This window comes from Canis lupus, chromosome 2 (genome assembly GCF_048164855.1).
Source record: "Canis lupus baileyi chromosome 2, mCanLup2.hap1, whole genome shotgun sequence".
Taxonomy (NCBI): Eukaryota; Metazoa; Chordata; class Mammalia; order Carnivora; family Canidae; genus Canis; species Canis lupus.
This window is the reverse complement of record NC_132839.1, coordinates 35,848,993-35,865,532: the sequence shown is the minus strand read 5'-3', so window position 1 is coordinate 35,865,532 and position 16,540 is coordinate 35,848,993. Positions and strand designations below refer to the sequence as shown.

Genomic DNA, 16,540 nt, shown 5'->3' with positions numbered 1-16,540 from the left:
TATGATTAAGTTAAGAACCTTGAGATGAAGAAATCATCCTGGATTATCCAGAATGCCCCAAGGTAGTTACAAGGGTGCCAAAAATACACAACCTTTCCTGGATGGTTAAATATGTGTATGTGGTGACAGTAGGGTTTGAGAGGCAGCACACTTTTGCTTTTGAAGATGGAGAGGGAGTCAAGAGGCATGAAATGTGGTCAGCCTTTGGAAGCTGGGAAAGGTAAGGGGACAGCTCCTCTCCTAGAGTCTCCAAAAATAGTGTCCTGCCAACATCTTGATTCTAGCCTATTGAAAACCAACTTCAGATTTCTGACCTCCAGACCTATAAGATAATAAATTTGTATTGTTTCAAACCATTCGGTTTATGGTGATTGATAACACACCTCCCAATCTGTCCCCCAAGGCTTGTGATTATTTACGGGAAGGGGTGGGTGAATTTTAGTGGAGGGGATGGACTCATTTCCACACAGGCAACCCTTCCCATTGTTGGATGGCTCTTTCCTTTGGAAATCTTATTTCCCCTCCTCCTCAAATTTTCATGTCTTCTGGCATAATACAAAATTAATACAATTTCCTTTCTCAATGTGGTACAGTGAAAAGTTATAGATTTTCGATTAGAAGAGGTGGGTTTTTTTGTGTGTGTGTTAAACTCTATATCTTAGTTTATTTTCAGCAGCTGTTGTCTGGGTAACTGGCTAAGTGACTATATTTCAGTTTTCTTTTCTGTAAAATGAGGTGATAACCATTGAACCTCACAGGGTGGTTCAAAGGATTAAATGAGTTAATATATATGAATATGAATATATTAAAAGTTTGTAAAGTTTTGAGTGTTGAAAACTTAGGTTTATATATCTATTCATGTATAATTTTTCCAAGTGGCCTTTAAAAATACATATGGGCAAAAAAATAAAAAATAAAAAATAAAAATACATATGGGCAGTCTCCTAGTATCCTCTATGTTTGAGTATCTTCAGCTTCTTCAACTGCATCTAATCCACACAATTTCTAGTCCATTTGCCAATACAACTTTTTTATTTAAGTATTAGCCAATTTCTTCATGAAAAATTTTGTACAAATTAAGAATCACAGAAAATGCAGAATTATATGTTCATTTTTATTTGAAACCTCTAGTCACTTACCAAGAACAACTGCATCCAACTATTCTCTTGAAGGCAGAGGTTATTCTAGCAATGCTGTCACACCAAAATCGAGGGCTAGGATAGTGTCTCTATGTTTGTTGGCTTGCAGACCTGGAGAGGTAGAGGCAGCAACCATCAGAGACTTTGGCCAGCTGGAGTTCTGAGGCTGATCACAGTGTTCTTCATTGTCTGGTCCCTCTGTCTCCATTCCTGACCTTTCTCTCTCCCTTGCCAAAGGTCTAAATCATTACAGTGAAAAAGAGAGAATGTATGAAAAGAAAGTTTTTTTCTCATGGTACCTAGTAAAAAATATATAAATATGACCTACTTTTCATATCCATGCAGTGTCAAAACTATTCCTTCCCTAGTACCCTCATATTTCTTCAAGGGTACACCAGTGAAAAAAGTTAAGGCTGGTTATCACATCTATATATTTAGATGGGGGTGTCAGTGACACTGATTATTCATGTGTTGAGAAGGTTGACTGATGTTGTTAGGAACAAAAGAAATGTTTGATGCTGGGGGAGCTTTTCTAGGAAAGAGTTACAGAACAAGAGAGCTTAATCATTTTGAGGGTTGAGAAGGTGCTATTTATTCCAAGAAGATAGATACCTTTCTTAAGCTTTGGGCTTGTTTAGTTCTAATGATGGTAGTTGAGTCAGGACTGCAAAAATCACCAAAAACCCAGGGCTGATTAACTTGGAAAGGCTTCCAAGACTTCCAGCATTCCAGTCTTGACAAATGGCCTGTAGTATTGCCTTCAGTAGCAGAGTTAATGAATCTGAATATGGATAAAAGGGGAAAATTGAATCAAAAACAAATCAGCAAAACATTTTAATTCACTGTATAAGCATCAAGTATATTCCTTTGTTCATAAAGTTATTTTAGTCAAATCCATTAGGTTAGAAGTAAAGATCTTGTTTCTTTTTTTTTTTTTTTCAAAAGCAGTTCCAAAGTTAAAATATGATTTTAAATGTCTTTCTCAGAATCAGGTAGGACCAGAGGAGGATATTCAGTGACACAGCATGAAACCATGGACTGTGTCTTCTGTACTTCAATGGCTTCACATCGAGTCACACGGTGAGCCCTCCATAGAGATGTGGACTATTTGATTGTGTGCATGTTTCAACTCTCTTCATAGATTGAAGAAACAGTAATAAACATTCAAATGCACTGCATTATATATAGTAGGAATTATAGGAGAGTGTTCAGTGTTAACTTCTTTCCTCAAAGAATGTAAACATATAAAAACTGAAAAGACAAGCAGAAGAGTGTTAGAGAATAGCAATGCAAGAAAGACTCCAAGGTGTAATTAAGAAATGGCTACATGGGATCCCTGGGTGGCTCAGCGGTTTGGCGCCTGCCTTTGGCCCAGGGCGCTATCCTGGAGACCTGGGATCGAATCCCACGTCGGGCTCCCGGTGCATGGAGCCTGCTTCTCCCTCTGCCTGTGTCTCTGCCTCTCTCTCTCTATCTGTGTGTGACTATCATAAATAAATAAAAATTAAAAAAAAAAAAAAAAAAAGAAATGGCTACAGGTGAGGAGGTATTGCTGGGCTGACAAAGGAGGTAAATAGCTTGCTTGATTAACTCTTTACCATCACATAAAACAAATGGGTTTCTGCATCTGTAGTGGTTCACCATAAGGATCTGTGGGAACTTTGTGGATTCCACCCTGTTGGTTCAGGGTTAGAGTTAGTGCTCATACAATCTGGTTTGGATTACTTTGTTTATATCTAGCTGCCAGCACATTCTCATGAGTTTGGTTGAGGGTCTGTATATATTAGACTAATTCAGAGCCAGAATCTCAAGCAGCATCATGCAGGAAGTAGAGGACTTGGGTTCACAAGGTTCTCAGCAATAAAATGGTGTCCTTTATTGTGAAACCAGTACTTTTTGTGTTGTCCTTAAATTTACCATTTTAGGACTTTATTCCTTGCCCAAATCTCTCAAAATAGAATCAAACACTCAAAATTTTAGATTAAGATGCTGTCATTTACTAGTAATCTACATGTAAGGAGAGAGTCAGAGTGAAGGAAAAAAACACCAGCTAGTGCATACCACACTCAGGAGATCTCTTTCTCAACTACCCAGTACCTTTGAGTTACACACAGCCATTTGTATACTTTTACATAGAGCTTATATACTGAACGTGCCTGGGTCTTTGCCCAAGAGCTTCCTTTGACCCTAAGAGAGAGAGAAGTATTGCTTTTCCAGAAAATTTCTTCCTCTATACTGTGTGCAGGGATCCTCTGTGACTCAGGAGAGCTTGGAGAGATGGACCACTGACAAGGGAAGAGTGAGTTGATTTTTCATTATATTTTGGGGGGAGCTTTGTGATCATAAAAAATGTGTGCCCTACTAATATGATATCCCATGGGCACTTGTCTCTTTCAGGGGTACTGACCTTTTGACTAGACAAGCTGTTGATACACTGAAATCCATGATGTATCAAAGCCATGCAGGCCCAAACTAGAGCTTGTGTCTTAGCCTCTCCAGAAGGCATCCAAAAAGGGCCAGGAAATGTGTACATCACCAGGTCCTGTAGATGGAGAAACCAGCTCAAGTATCAATGCATTGGCTGCCTGCAGTTTGAAGAGCATTCTGGAAAAGAACAAGCATTGTGGGACTTACAGAGACAACCACAGAAACAGATAATGAGGAGGATGTGCCTGGTTCCAGGAGAGAGACCATTCCCCAGCTACTCTTGAGCTAACAGGTTTTGTTGTTTCTACTATTTTTAATGAGAAAAGCAGAAATAAATACCAAAGTATTACACCCCTTTACACTGGAATGTAATAATTTTTTCTTTAATCTAGAAAATGATACCTAGTTCTCATTTCACAGGATGAATATATCATTCCCAATGATTCCATTGACTGCCCCATGGACTAAGTGGGCTCCACTGACTTTTACAGTCAACCTTCTGTTACCCCTGAAGTCTCCCTTGAGGCTTGGTCTGTGGTCAGACAAGGCGAAGGGTGATTTATAACAAATGCTGCTTACAGAGGGATATTATTAAACCGTAAGATAATTCTTAGCTTCAAAAAAAATTGTCAAAAGAAAAGAACACTTCCCCCCAATATGTAGACTTGTTTCAATAAACATTTGTTATGCCTTTCCCATATGCTGCATGTAGAGGGAAGAGCAGACAATGCCAGTTAGAGACATTCAATGCCCTGGGAGACCCAAGATTGTTTTCCTCCAGTGAGCAACACCCACACAGAAGTGCACAAGTACAAAGAAGAATTGTGTGAGATATTTCTTATGCTATGAAAACACAATGTTTCAGAGAAAGTGTTTACATGAGAATTGCATTCTCCACAATATTACATTACATAGTTAGGAGTGTTGCATTTTTTTATGAGCAAAATATATTTTCAGGAGAATTTCCTAAGCATCAGGGAAGAAGAAGAAAGAAGAAGAAGAAGAAGAAGAAGAAGAAGAAGAAGAAGAAGAAGAAGAAGAAGGAGAAAGAAGAAGAAGAAGAAGAGAAAAGAAAAGAAGAAGAAGAAGAAGAAGAAGAAGAAGAAGAAGAAGAAGAAGAAGAAGAAGAAGAAACCATATAGTGATCATAGTTCCAGGGGAACACAAGCGCACTGGACTTTGCAGTGCCTACTGGAAATATCCAGCATTTGCTGTATCATTTATGCCTCTTGTAACTGGAGCAAATATAACTGTCACATTACAGCTGTGAAATGTATATAACAAATTCCCAGGGGAGAACCGAGAGTGACAAATATCTTTCTCTCCTTTGAAGTAAAATACCTGATACCTGAATGTTTCATAAATACTCCTGTAGCTGTGCAACTCATCCTGTGGCTACTGTAACATAACAATGTGTGGGTACCTTCATTGTTTTATTCTTCCCTCATTCTGGACCCTGTGTGTTGGAAACCTACCTAGTAAGACAATGCAATTTCTTCATAAACATGAGGGAATAGAAAGGGATTTATTTTTTTAAAGATTTTATTTATTTACTCATGATTTATTTATTTACTCACAGAGAGAGAGGCAGAGACACAGGCAGACAGAGGAGCAGGTTCCCTGTGGGGATCCTGATATAGGACTCAATCCCAGGTTCCCAGTTCCCAGGACCACTCCCTGAGCCAAAGGCAGATGCTCAACCACTGCGCTACCCAGGTGTCCCAGAAAGGGATTTTAATGGTGTTGGTTTACCAGGTTTCAAATGACAAAATAGAAGTCTAGTCTAGGATCACTAACTGATCAAACAAATATACAGCATCCTGTCATATGACTTCACAAAGCTGTCTAATAACAAGTCTGCATTCTGGGTCTCTTTGCAATGTTGGATGCATCCTTCCATTTTTTTCTCTTCAGAATCCCTCAACACCCTTATTTTTTATGGTAAATAGTAATCCAAAATAGCAATAACTGGGGTGCTTGCCTGGTTCAATTGGCAGAGTATGCAACTCTTGATATCTAGGTCTGAGTTTGCACCCCAAGTTGGTCATGGAGGTTACTTAAAAAATAGCAATAATAATTTTATTTTTCTTAATTGACCTAAAAAATTTTCATTAGTTTCAGGTGTACAGTATATTTGACAATTGTGTATATCACTAAAAGATTATCATAATAAATATAGTTAACATCAGTTATCACAAATAGTTATAAAATTTTTCCACAGATTAAAGTTTTAAAGATTTACTCTCTTAGTAACTTTAAAGTGTACTATATTGTTAACTGTAGTCATATTGTACATCACATCCTCAGAAGTCCTTTTTCCTTTTTTTAAATTATATGTTCATTCCAGTGTAGTTAACATACAGTGTTATATTAGTTTCAGATGTATGAAACTGTCTCTGGAAGATGGTTTGATAACAAGAGGTAAAAAGGGGACCCCAAATTTAGAGTATTCAAGTCACAGCTCCTCTGCCAACATCCAGACCAAGCATAGATCACCTCAAAGGCAGTGCTGATGTCATAGGCCCCAGGTGGAGCCCTATTTCACTTGAAATAATTACTGGAAGGTTTTTTTGTGTAAATGGAGTTTTATAAACCTTTTTTATAGCTGGCAGAAGAAATTTCTAGGCCACTGGCACAGATGTGGCTCAGCAAGGCCACAGATAAAGAAGAGCATAAGCAATAAGACCAGCAAGAAGAAGGAAGCCATTTGCTTCAGGCAGTAATTCTTTCAGGGAAGCCAAACTGTGAAATCTCCCAAGCTGCACATAGATGAGAATTTTCTTCTTGCAAATCCCTAGCCCTAGGCCTCCTGAGTTGCTGGCAGCATAGTTTCAATTTCCATCTCTATTTAAAACATTTTTCAAAATCCTTCAGGAAATGCAGTATTCCCTACAGAAATTGCTTTACAAGTTTCTCATAAATGGAATCTTTCAAACAACCCTGGGAATCCATAGAAGAACCTAAACTTTTAGTATTGAACAGATTTATGTCTGAAATATCCTGAGGTGATAATTCTCTGAAGGTTAAGTTAACTTGGTCTAGTCTTGGCTATGCCATACAATCTTGCTGTATTTTTCTTCAAAAAAAGTTTGTTCTTTAGATGCACAAAATTCATTTTAAAGATTACTATTCTTATATAATGGGCAAATTCTATAATAAATATAGCAGAATGTGTAAGTGTCTAAAGAGAAAAAGTAAGTGAGAGGCATTTTTTTCTGTCATTATATATGATGGCCAACAGCCATTGAAACCCTTCCCTTTCAATATACTCCATCCATTTTCACGAAGAATCCTTTCAGCCAGCAGGTACACTCTCTATTTAAAGACTCCCCAAGAAAAGCCTACAATCATAATTTTCAGCCTAGCAGTCTATTATTGCTTAAATATCAATATTTCTCCTCTTTCCTCTTGAGTAAGTAACAATCACCTCAGAATAAGTGAGAAAGTATGCATAAGCAAGGATACATCACCAGGAAACAGTAAAACTAAGTGCTGCATGTTGGAAGAAAACAAGATGTTTTCATTCCTTATCATTACAGCATACTTTCAGGGCCCATACTATGTTTGTGATGAAATAAAGTATAACTGAGTTTTAGTCAAAATAATAGTTCTTACTAATATTAGTGTTAATAAGATAGAGCACCAGAGGAAGACTTATCTGAGACATGGTAACTTTGAGAAATATGTTGGAAGCCCCAAAACATAGGTTTTGGAGCTAGATTCAGCCTTTTGCAAAAACTCCAGCATTGAAAATAAACCCTCTGAAATGATGAGGGATGCTTACTCCTTTGTTTTTCCATGCAACTGACATAAATCTCTACACTAAGAGCTGCTAAGGCAGGCGGCTCTACTGGCTTGTTGCTTAGGCAAAGAGGAGTTGATAAGGAGGGAGCTATGTGGGATGGATCCTAGACTGGCATTGACAGGGATCAGTACTAAGGGAGTGTATTTTCAATGTGTCACAGGGAAGTGCCAAGAAAGAACTTGCATTTCTAATAATCAATATTAGTAACTCTAGCTTTGTCTGGATGTGGAGGTAATAAGAAACTAGTGATAGAAGTTGAACAACTAAAAAAAAAAGAAGAAGAAGTTGAACAACTGTTAAAGCTTCATCCCTTAGCCATGCAGCATGTAATCATTTGAAGAACAGCATGGGCTGTGCCCCTATAATTACATCATATTCCTATATATACCACCCCAATTAAATTGTGCTCTAATAGTTGCTTATAAGGTGGCTGTCTGTAAGAAGCAAAAATGGGTTGTGATGATGATTACATTTGTGGGATTTCTATTATTTTGTGTGTGTTGAGTGGCCTTTTAACTTGTGTGACATGGATCCACCATTTGCAGCCCCTCCCCCCTCAGCTGTATTCTCTCTTAGCTATTTCTCCAAGGAAGCCATGGCTCTCATGTTAGTAAGGTGCTTGGTGTTCTGTTCTAATTTTAAAGAATAAGAGGTGGGTATATGTAATGTATCCTGTGAGAGAATGCTACTTTCCATAATAAACGAATATTAGTTAATATGAATTTAGGTATTATGTATTATGCGCAGTGCTAAGTACTTTATGTATTAAGTTCATCTAAGTTCTTACAACTCTATGAATTAGGTTCATTTTTATTTTTTCATCCCCTCAAATGAAGAAACAGAGAAATTAAATAAGTTGTTCAAGAACATTCAGCTAGGAGGTGGCTGAGCTGGGATTTTACCATGTCATGCTCCAGACAGTCAGGTTTTTAAACACAATGCCACACACAATGCCAGACAATATACACATCATTCTCTTAGTGAGGGAGATATGTGGTTCTCAGCTCTCTCTACCTGAGCTTTTTTTGAAGGCATTTTTATTATTATAGTTTAGATTTAAAAACACTGGGGTTGGGTCACCTGGGTGGCTCAGTCAGTTAAGTGTCTGCTTTCAGCTCAGGTCATGATCTGGGTCCTGGGGTCAAGCCCCACATCAGGCTCTCTGCTCAGTGGGATGCCTGCCTCTCCCTCTCCCTCTGCCATTACCCCTCCTTGGGCTCTCTCTCTTTCTTGCACTCTGTCAAATAAATAAATAAAATCTTAAACAAATAATAAAAATAAAAACACTGGGGGGAAATATCCTGAAAGGAATTAGAAAGTTTATAAAGGCTATAAATTGGTAATTGAGAGTCAAGAGAGTCACAAGTCACAAGTCAAGAGAGTCATTCTCTTCTCTTTCAAGTCCATATCTCACTTAATAGACAGAAATTTACCTTCAATGATGCCCATTTCCTAAAGGTTCACTATGTATCAGGCGCCAAATGTTTTATAAATATTATCTCATTAATATTAGCAATGACCTTGAGAAATTGGTATCATCATCCCATTTACTAATGAAGCAACCAAAACCCATAATGATCTATTTGTTTCAGTTGTAAGAGAAAGAAAGTGAGAGAACAAGAGTAAGAGGGAAACCATAGCATAATTCAGAGGGAAAAATGACTTAGAAAGTACTTTGTATGTCTGATAATGAGATTTTGGTATAATGGAACTAACTGGTTGTCATTTCTGTACATTTGGTCTATTATAAATCCAAAAGCCAAATATCCATGTTAGATGTATAATTATAATACATGTATTTTATACATTAAATGAGTCATTTGCTTTTTTTTCTGATCAACATGGAGGAAAGACATTGGATTTAACTGCCTGCAAAACACAATGAAACCTGACAAAACACATAGAACAATAGTTTTCAGATATGGACATTGTACAATATGTATATTGTTCCCTAAAAACAAAAACAAATGGGTTTACCATGACCACCCTGCTTACTGCCTGGAGAAAGTTTCTAGGCTTCAAGACAGGATGGGAAGCCCAGGACATCTCCAACAGCCTCTTTGAGTTGAAAAGATGGAATTGGGAATCTGAAAAGACCACAGCAGCCACGATTCCCAGAAGAGAGGAAGAGAGATGAGAGAATACAGAGAGAGAGCTCTGCAGATCCAAAGTAGGTCCCTCTTCAGTCTCCAGCTGAGTAAAGCACAGGTACATGAGGAACATATCTGAAATTGAGGAAATAATTACTCAACAGGAATAGAGGAAATAGTTGTAGTTTTTTATATACAAAAGCTGAGATAATTCATCACTTGCACACCCAGACTCTAGAGACTTTGTTACTGCAGAATTGAGATCTAATCAGGCCGAAATTAAAAATAGATTAACTGAGATGTAATCCAAACTGGATGTCTTACTTCTAGGGTTAATGAGGTGGAAGAGAGAGTGAGTGACATAGAAGACAAATTGCTGGTAACGAAGGGAGCTGAGGAAAAAAGAGAAAAACAAGAGACCATGAGGAAAGGCTTAGGGAAATAAATGATATTCTGAGAATGATTTACATATAATTGGAATAACAGAAGAGGCTGAGAGGGAGAGAGGACCACAAAATATATTAAAACAAACCATAGAGGAGAATTTCCTTAATCTATGGAAGGAAACAGGCATTCAGATCCAAGAGATAGAGAGGCCCCCCAAATCAATAAAAACCATTCGACACCTTAACATTTAATAGTGAAACTTGCAAATTCCAAAGATAAAGAGAAAATCCTTAAAGCAGCAAGAGACAAGAGTTTCTTAATTTATATGGGGAGAAATATCATATTAGCAGAAGACCTCATGACAGAGACTTGCCAGGCCAGAAAGGGCTGGCAGGATATATTCAGGGTCCTAAATGAGAAGAACATGCAACCAAGAATACTTTATCTAGCAAGGCTTTCATTAAGAATAGAAGGAGAGATCAAGAGCTTCCAGGATAGGCAGAAACTGAAAGAATATGTGACCACGAAGCCAACTCTGCAAGAAATACTAAGGGGAATTCTGTAAAAGAAAGAGGAAACCAAAGAAACAATCCACAAAACAAGGGACTGAATAGGTATTACAATGACACATATCCATTACAAATCCTTCAATAGTTACTCTGAACATGAATGGGCTAAATGATCCCATCAAAAGACGCAGGGTTTCAGACTGGATAGGAAAACAAGACCCATCTATTTGCTGTCTACAAGGGACTCATTTTGGACCTAAGGACACCTCCAGGCTAAACACAAAAGGGTAAACAATTTACCATTCAAATGGTCCTCAAAAGAAAGCAGGGGTAGCAATCCTTATATCAGATAATGTAAGTTTATCCCAAAGACTGCAGTAAGAGATGAAGAGGAATACTATATCATACTTAAAGGATCTATCCAACAAGAGGACATAACAATCAACAATATTTATGCCCCTAATGTGGGAGCTGCCAAGTTTATCAATCAATTAAAAACCAAAGTAAAGACATAATTAGATAATAATACACTAATAGTAGGAGACATCAACATGGCACTTTCTGCAAATGACAGATTTTCTAAGAATAACATCTCCAAAGAAACAAGGGCTTTATATGATACACTGGACCAGATGGATTTCACAGATATTTACAGAACTTTGCATCCAAATGCAACTGAGTACACATTCTTCTCAAGTGAACATGGAACTTTCTCCAGAATAGACCACATACTGTTCTCAACTGATACTAAAAGATTGGGATTGTCCACTGCATATTCTCAGACCACAATGCTTTGAAACTTGAACTCAATCACAAGAAGAAATTTGGAAGAATTTCAAATTCGTGGAGGTTAAAGAGCATCCTGCTAAAAGATGAAAGGGTCAACCAGGAAATTAGAGAAGCATTAGAAAGATTCATGGAAACAAATGAGAATGAAGATACAACTGTGCAAAATCTTTGGGATACGGCAAAAGCAATAAGGCATCCCTCAAAAAATTGGAAAAAAACCCCTCAAATTCACAAGCTAACCTTGTACCTAAAGGAACTGGAGAAAGAACAGCGAATAAAACCTACACCAAGGGATCCCTGGGTGGCACAGCGGTTTGGTGCCTGCCTTTGGCCCAGGGCGATCCTGGAGACCCGGGATCGAATCCCACATCGGGCTCCCGGTGCATGGAGCCTGCTTCTCCCTCTGACTGTGTCTCTGCCTCTCTCTCTCTCTCTGTGACTATCATAAATAAATAAAAATTAAAAAAAAAAAAACCTACACCAAGCAGAAGAAGAGAGTTAATAAAGATTTGAGCAGAACTCAACGAAATAGAGACCAGAAGAACTGTAGAACAGAAAACAAAACCAGGAGTTAGTTCTTTGAAAGAATTAATAAGATAGATAAACCATTAGCCAGTCTTTAAAAAACAAAGAGAGGGATCCCTGGGTGGCGCAGCGGTTTAGCGTCTGCCTTTGGCCCAGGACGCGATCCTGGAGATCCAGGATCGAATCCCACGTCAGGCTCCCGGTGCATGGAGCCTGCTTCTCTCTCTCTCTCTCTCTCTGTGTGTGTGTGTGTGTGTGTGACTATCATAAATAAATAAAAAATTAAAAAAAAATAAAAAAAATAAAAAACAAAGAGAAAAGACTCTAATTAATAAAATCATGAATGAAAAAGGAGAGATTACCACCAATACCAAGGAAATACAGATGATTTTAAAAACATATTATGAGCAGCTATGCACCAATAAGTTAGGCAATTTAAAAGAAATGGAAGCATTTCTGGAATACCACAAACTACCCAAACTGGAACAGGAAGAAATAAAAAACCTGGACAGGACAATAACCAGGGAGGAAATTGAAGCAGTCATCAAAGACATGATGATAGTCCCAAGACATGATAGTCCAGAGCCAGATGACTTCCCAGGGGAATTCTGTCAAACGTTTAAAGAAGAAAAAACACTTATTCTACTAAAGCTGTTCCAACAGATAGAAAGGGATGGAATACTTCCAAACTCGATCTATGAGGCCAGCATCACCTTAATTCCCAAACCAGACAAAGACCACACAGAAAGGAGAATTATAGACCAATATCCCTGATGAACACAGATGCAAACATTCTCAACAAGATACTAGCCAATAGGATGCAACAGTACATTAAGAAGATTATTCACCATGACCAAGTGGGATTTATCCCCGGGATGCAAGGCTGGTTCAACACTCATAAAATAATCAACAGGATAGATCACATCAACAGAAGGAAAAACAAGAAACATATGATCCTCTCAATAGATGCAGGGACAGCGTTTGACAAAATACAGCATCCATTCCTGATCAAAACTCTTCAGAGTTTAGGGATACAGGGAACATTCCTTAGCATTTTAAAAGCCATCTACGAAAAGCCCACAGCAAACATCAATCTCAATGGGGAAACACTGGGAGCCTTTCCCCTAAGATCAGGAACAAGACAGGGATGTCCACTCTCAGCACTGCTATTCAACATAGTACTAGAAGTCCAAGCTTCAGCAATCAGGCAACAAAAAGAAAGAAAAGGCATTCAAATTAGCAAAGAAGAAGTCAAACTGTCCTTCTTTACAGATGACATGATACAGTACATAGAAAACCTTAAACACTCCACCCCATGATTGCTAGAACTCATACAGCAATTCGGCAGTGTGGCAGGATACAAAAAAATGCCCAGAAGTCAGTGGCATTTCTCTCCACTAACAAGGAGACTGAAGAAAGAGAAATTAAGGAGTCAACCTGATTTACAATTGCACCCAAAAGCATAAGATACCTAGGAATAAACCTGACCAAAGAGGTAAAGGATCTATACCCTAAAAACTATAGAACACTTCTGAAAGAAATTGAGGAAGACACAAAGAGATGGAAAAATATTCCATGCTCATGGATTGGAAGAATTAATATTGTGAAAATGTCAATGTTACCCAGGGCAATTTACACATTCAATGCAATCCCTATCAAAATACCATGGACTTTCTTCAGAGAGTTGGAACAAATCATCTTAAGATTTGTGTGGAATCAGAAAGGACCCCAAATAGCCAGGGGAATATTAAAAAAGAAAACCATAGCTGGGGGCATCACAATGCCAGATTTTAGGTTGTACTACAAAGCTGTGGTCATCAAGACAGTGTGGTACTGGCACAAAAACAGACACATAGATCAATGGAATAGAATAGGGAATCCAGGAGTGGACCCTCAACTTTATGGTCAACTAATATTCGATAAAGCAGGAAAGACTATCCACTGGAAAAAAGACAGTCTCTTCAATCAATGGTGCTGGGAAAATTGGATATCCACATGCAGAACAATGAAACTAGACCATTCTTTGACCCCATACACAAAGATAAACTCTAAATGGATGAAAGATCTTAATGTGAGACAAGATTCCATCAAATTCTAGAGGAGAACACAGGCAACACCCTTTTTGAACTCGGCCATAGCAACTTCTTGCAAGATACATCCACGAAGGCAGAAGAAACAAAAGCAAAAATGAACTATTGGGACTTCATCAAGATAAGAAGCTTTTGCACAGCAAAAGATTCATTCAACAAAACTCAAAGACACCCTACAGAATGGGAGAAGATATTTGCCAATGACGTATCAGATAAAGGGCTAGTATCCAAGATCTCTGAAGAACTTATTAAACTCAACAGCAAAGAAGCAAACAATCCAATCATGAAATGGGTAAAAGACATGAACAGAAATCTCACAGAGGAAGACATAGACATGGCCAACAAGCACATGAGAAAATTCTCCGCATCACTTGCCATCAGGGAAATACAAATCAAAACCACAATGAGATACCACCTCACACCAGTGAGAATGGGGAAAATTAACAAGGCAGGAAACAACAAATGTTGAAGAAGATGTGGAGAAAGGGGAACCCTCTTACACTGTTGGTGGGAATGGGAACTGGTGCAGCCACTGTGGAAAACTGTGTGGAGGTTCTTAAAGAGTTAAAAATATAACTAACCTATGACCCAGCAATTACACTGCTGGGGATTTACCTCAATGATACAGACGCAGTGAAGAGCTGAGACACCTGCATCCCAATGTTTCTAGCAGCAATGTCCACAATAGCCAACTGTGGAGGCAGCCTCGGTGTCCATCAAAAGATGAATAGATAAAGAAGATGTGGTCTATATATAGAATGGAATGTTACTTAGCCATTAGAAATGACAGATACTATTTGCTTCAATGTGGATCGAACTGGAGGGTATTATGCTGAGTGAAGTAAGTCAATTGAAGAAAGACAATTATCTTATGGTTTTACTCATACAGGGAATATAATAAATAGTAAAGGTATTATAGGGGAAAGGAGTGGAACTGAGTGCCAAAAATTAGAGAGGGAGACAAATCGTGAGAGATTCCTAACTCTGGGAAATGAACAAAGGGTTGTGGAAAGGGAGGAGGATGTGGGGTTGGGGTAACTAGGTGACAGGCACTGAGGGGGGCACTTGACAGGATGAATACTGAGTGTTATACAATATGTTGGCTAATCGGACTTCAATAACACAAATAAAAAGTAAATGATACAAAACAGTTCCAACACACACAAAAAAAAGGAATAGAAAAGGAAGCATAAGTTTCTTATACTCTTTCTGAAATGGTACGATATTACAGTAATGTGGACCATGTTAAGTTTAAGATATATGCATTATAAATCCTAAAGCAACTACTGTTAAAAAGTTATAGCTAGAAAGCCAACAAAGGAGATGGAATGGAATCACACACAAAATCTAAACAAACAAAAAACTTAATTTACATGCAAATAAAAAACTAAGTTAATACAAAGGATAGTAGAAAAAACAGAAAACAGGAATAAAGAAGAGATAGAAAAAAAACAGGACATATATAGGAACAAGGTATACTTAAACTTTACCCCATCAATGATCCCATTAAATGTAAATGATCTGAACAACCCAATTATCAAAGAGATTTTTTAGAATAAACAAAACCTAGCTATATGCTGTGTACAAAAATTCACTTTAAATACAAAGACACGAAAAAGTGAAAAGATGGAAAAAGATATTTCATGTTAATACCATGAACAGGTATTTTTATATTACTCAAAGTAGATTTCAGTGCCAAGAATACTATCAGAGACAAAAAGGATCATGTTATAATGATAAAGTGGTCAATTTTTTAAGAGAACACAACAATATTAAGGGTTTTTATATACTGAATGACAAAACTTCCAAATACACTCAAGTATAATCTGTAGAACTGCAAGAAAGAAATAGACAAATCCATAATTGCAATTGTGAATTTCAACACTCCTCTCCCAATAATTTTTAGAACAATTAGACGGAGAATAGCACAATGCATATTCTTTTCAAATGCACAGACAACATTTCTATTTATGAGATTTACCATCATAAACCATAAAACAAGTTCAGTAAATTTAAAAGCATTCAAATCATACAGAGTACATCCTCTGACTACAATGGAATTAAATTGGAAATCACTAACAGAAGGATAGCTGAAAAAACTCTCAAATACTAAAAACTAAAAACCTAACATATTTCTAAGTAAAATATGTGTCAAAGAAGAAATAAAAAGTGAAATTAGAATTATCTTTTTGAATTAAACAAAAATGAAAACACAGCACATCAAATCTTGTGTGATGCAATTAAAGTATTTTTGGGAAGAAATTCTTAGCATTGAACACCTATTTAAAAAAAAAAAAACAACAACTTTATGAACTTAGTGTCCACTTTATGAAACTAGAAACAGAAGAGCAAATTAAGTAAAAAAAAATCAGAAGGAAGGAAATACAGTTTCTTTCTACTTTTATCTTGTCAGAGTCAGAATGATTAATTCTATGGGATGAAAGTGTCCTGAAAAACACTACTCAGTTACAGAAGCGAGACATTATTGAAGCAAGGTTTAGTGAAAGATTACTTCTAATTTCAGTCTTTGAAGAGTTGATCCCTAATGTTCATATTGTTGCTGTCTGGTTGACTGCCACTGATGAATGAGTCAACAATTTTCAGGGCCAGAGTGGGACTGAATGTACCCTTTTATTCTGCCACTTATGAATTGAGAATTCCTACTGGGCTCTATCTAACCTGTCAGGTTGCAGCTAAGTACACACAGAGGTCCTGACCTCAAACATTGCCTGAGATGTATTTGTCATCAGGAATCTCCACCTAAAATTAAAAACTCAGC

General features: G+C 37.5%; 1 long non-coding RNA gene across 1 annotated transcript in view; it reads left to right on the top strand.

The window, feature by feature from the left end:
- Positions 1-4,539, top strand: part of LOC140610067 (uncharacterized) — a 37,739-nt gene extending 33,200 nt beyond the window's left edge. The window contains exons 2-4 of the long non-coding RNA XR_012011846.1: positions 2,126-2,219; positions 3,385-3,438; positions 3,537-4,539. This is a non-coding gene — a long non-coding RNA (uncharacterized lncRNA). The remainder of the gene's footprint in view (positions 1-2,125; positions 2,220-3,384; positions 3,439-3,536) is intronic.
- Positions 4,540-16,540: the final 12,001 nt, after the last annotated feature.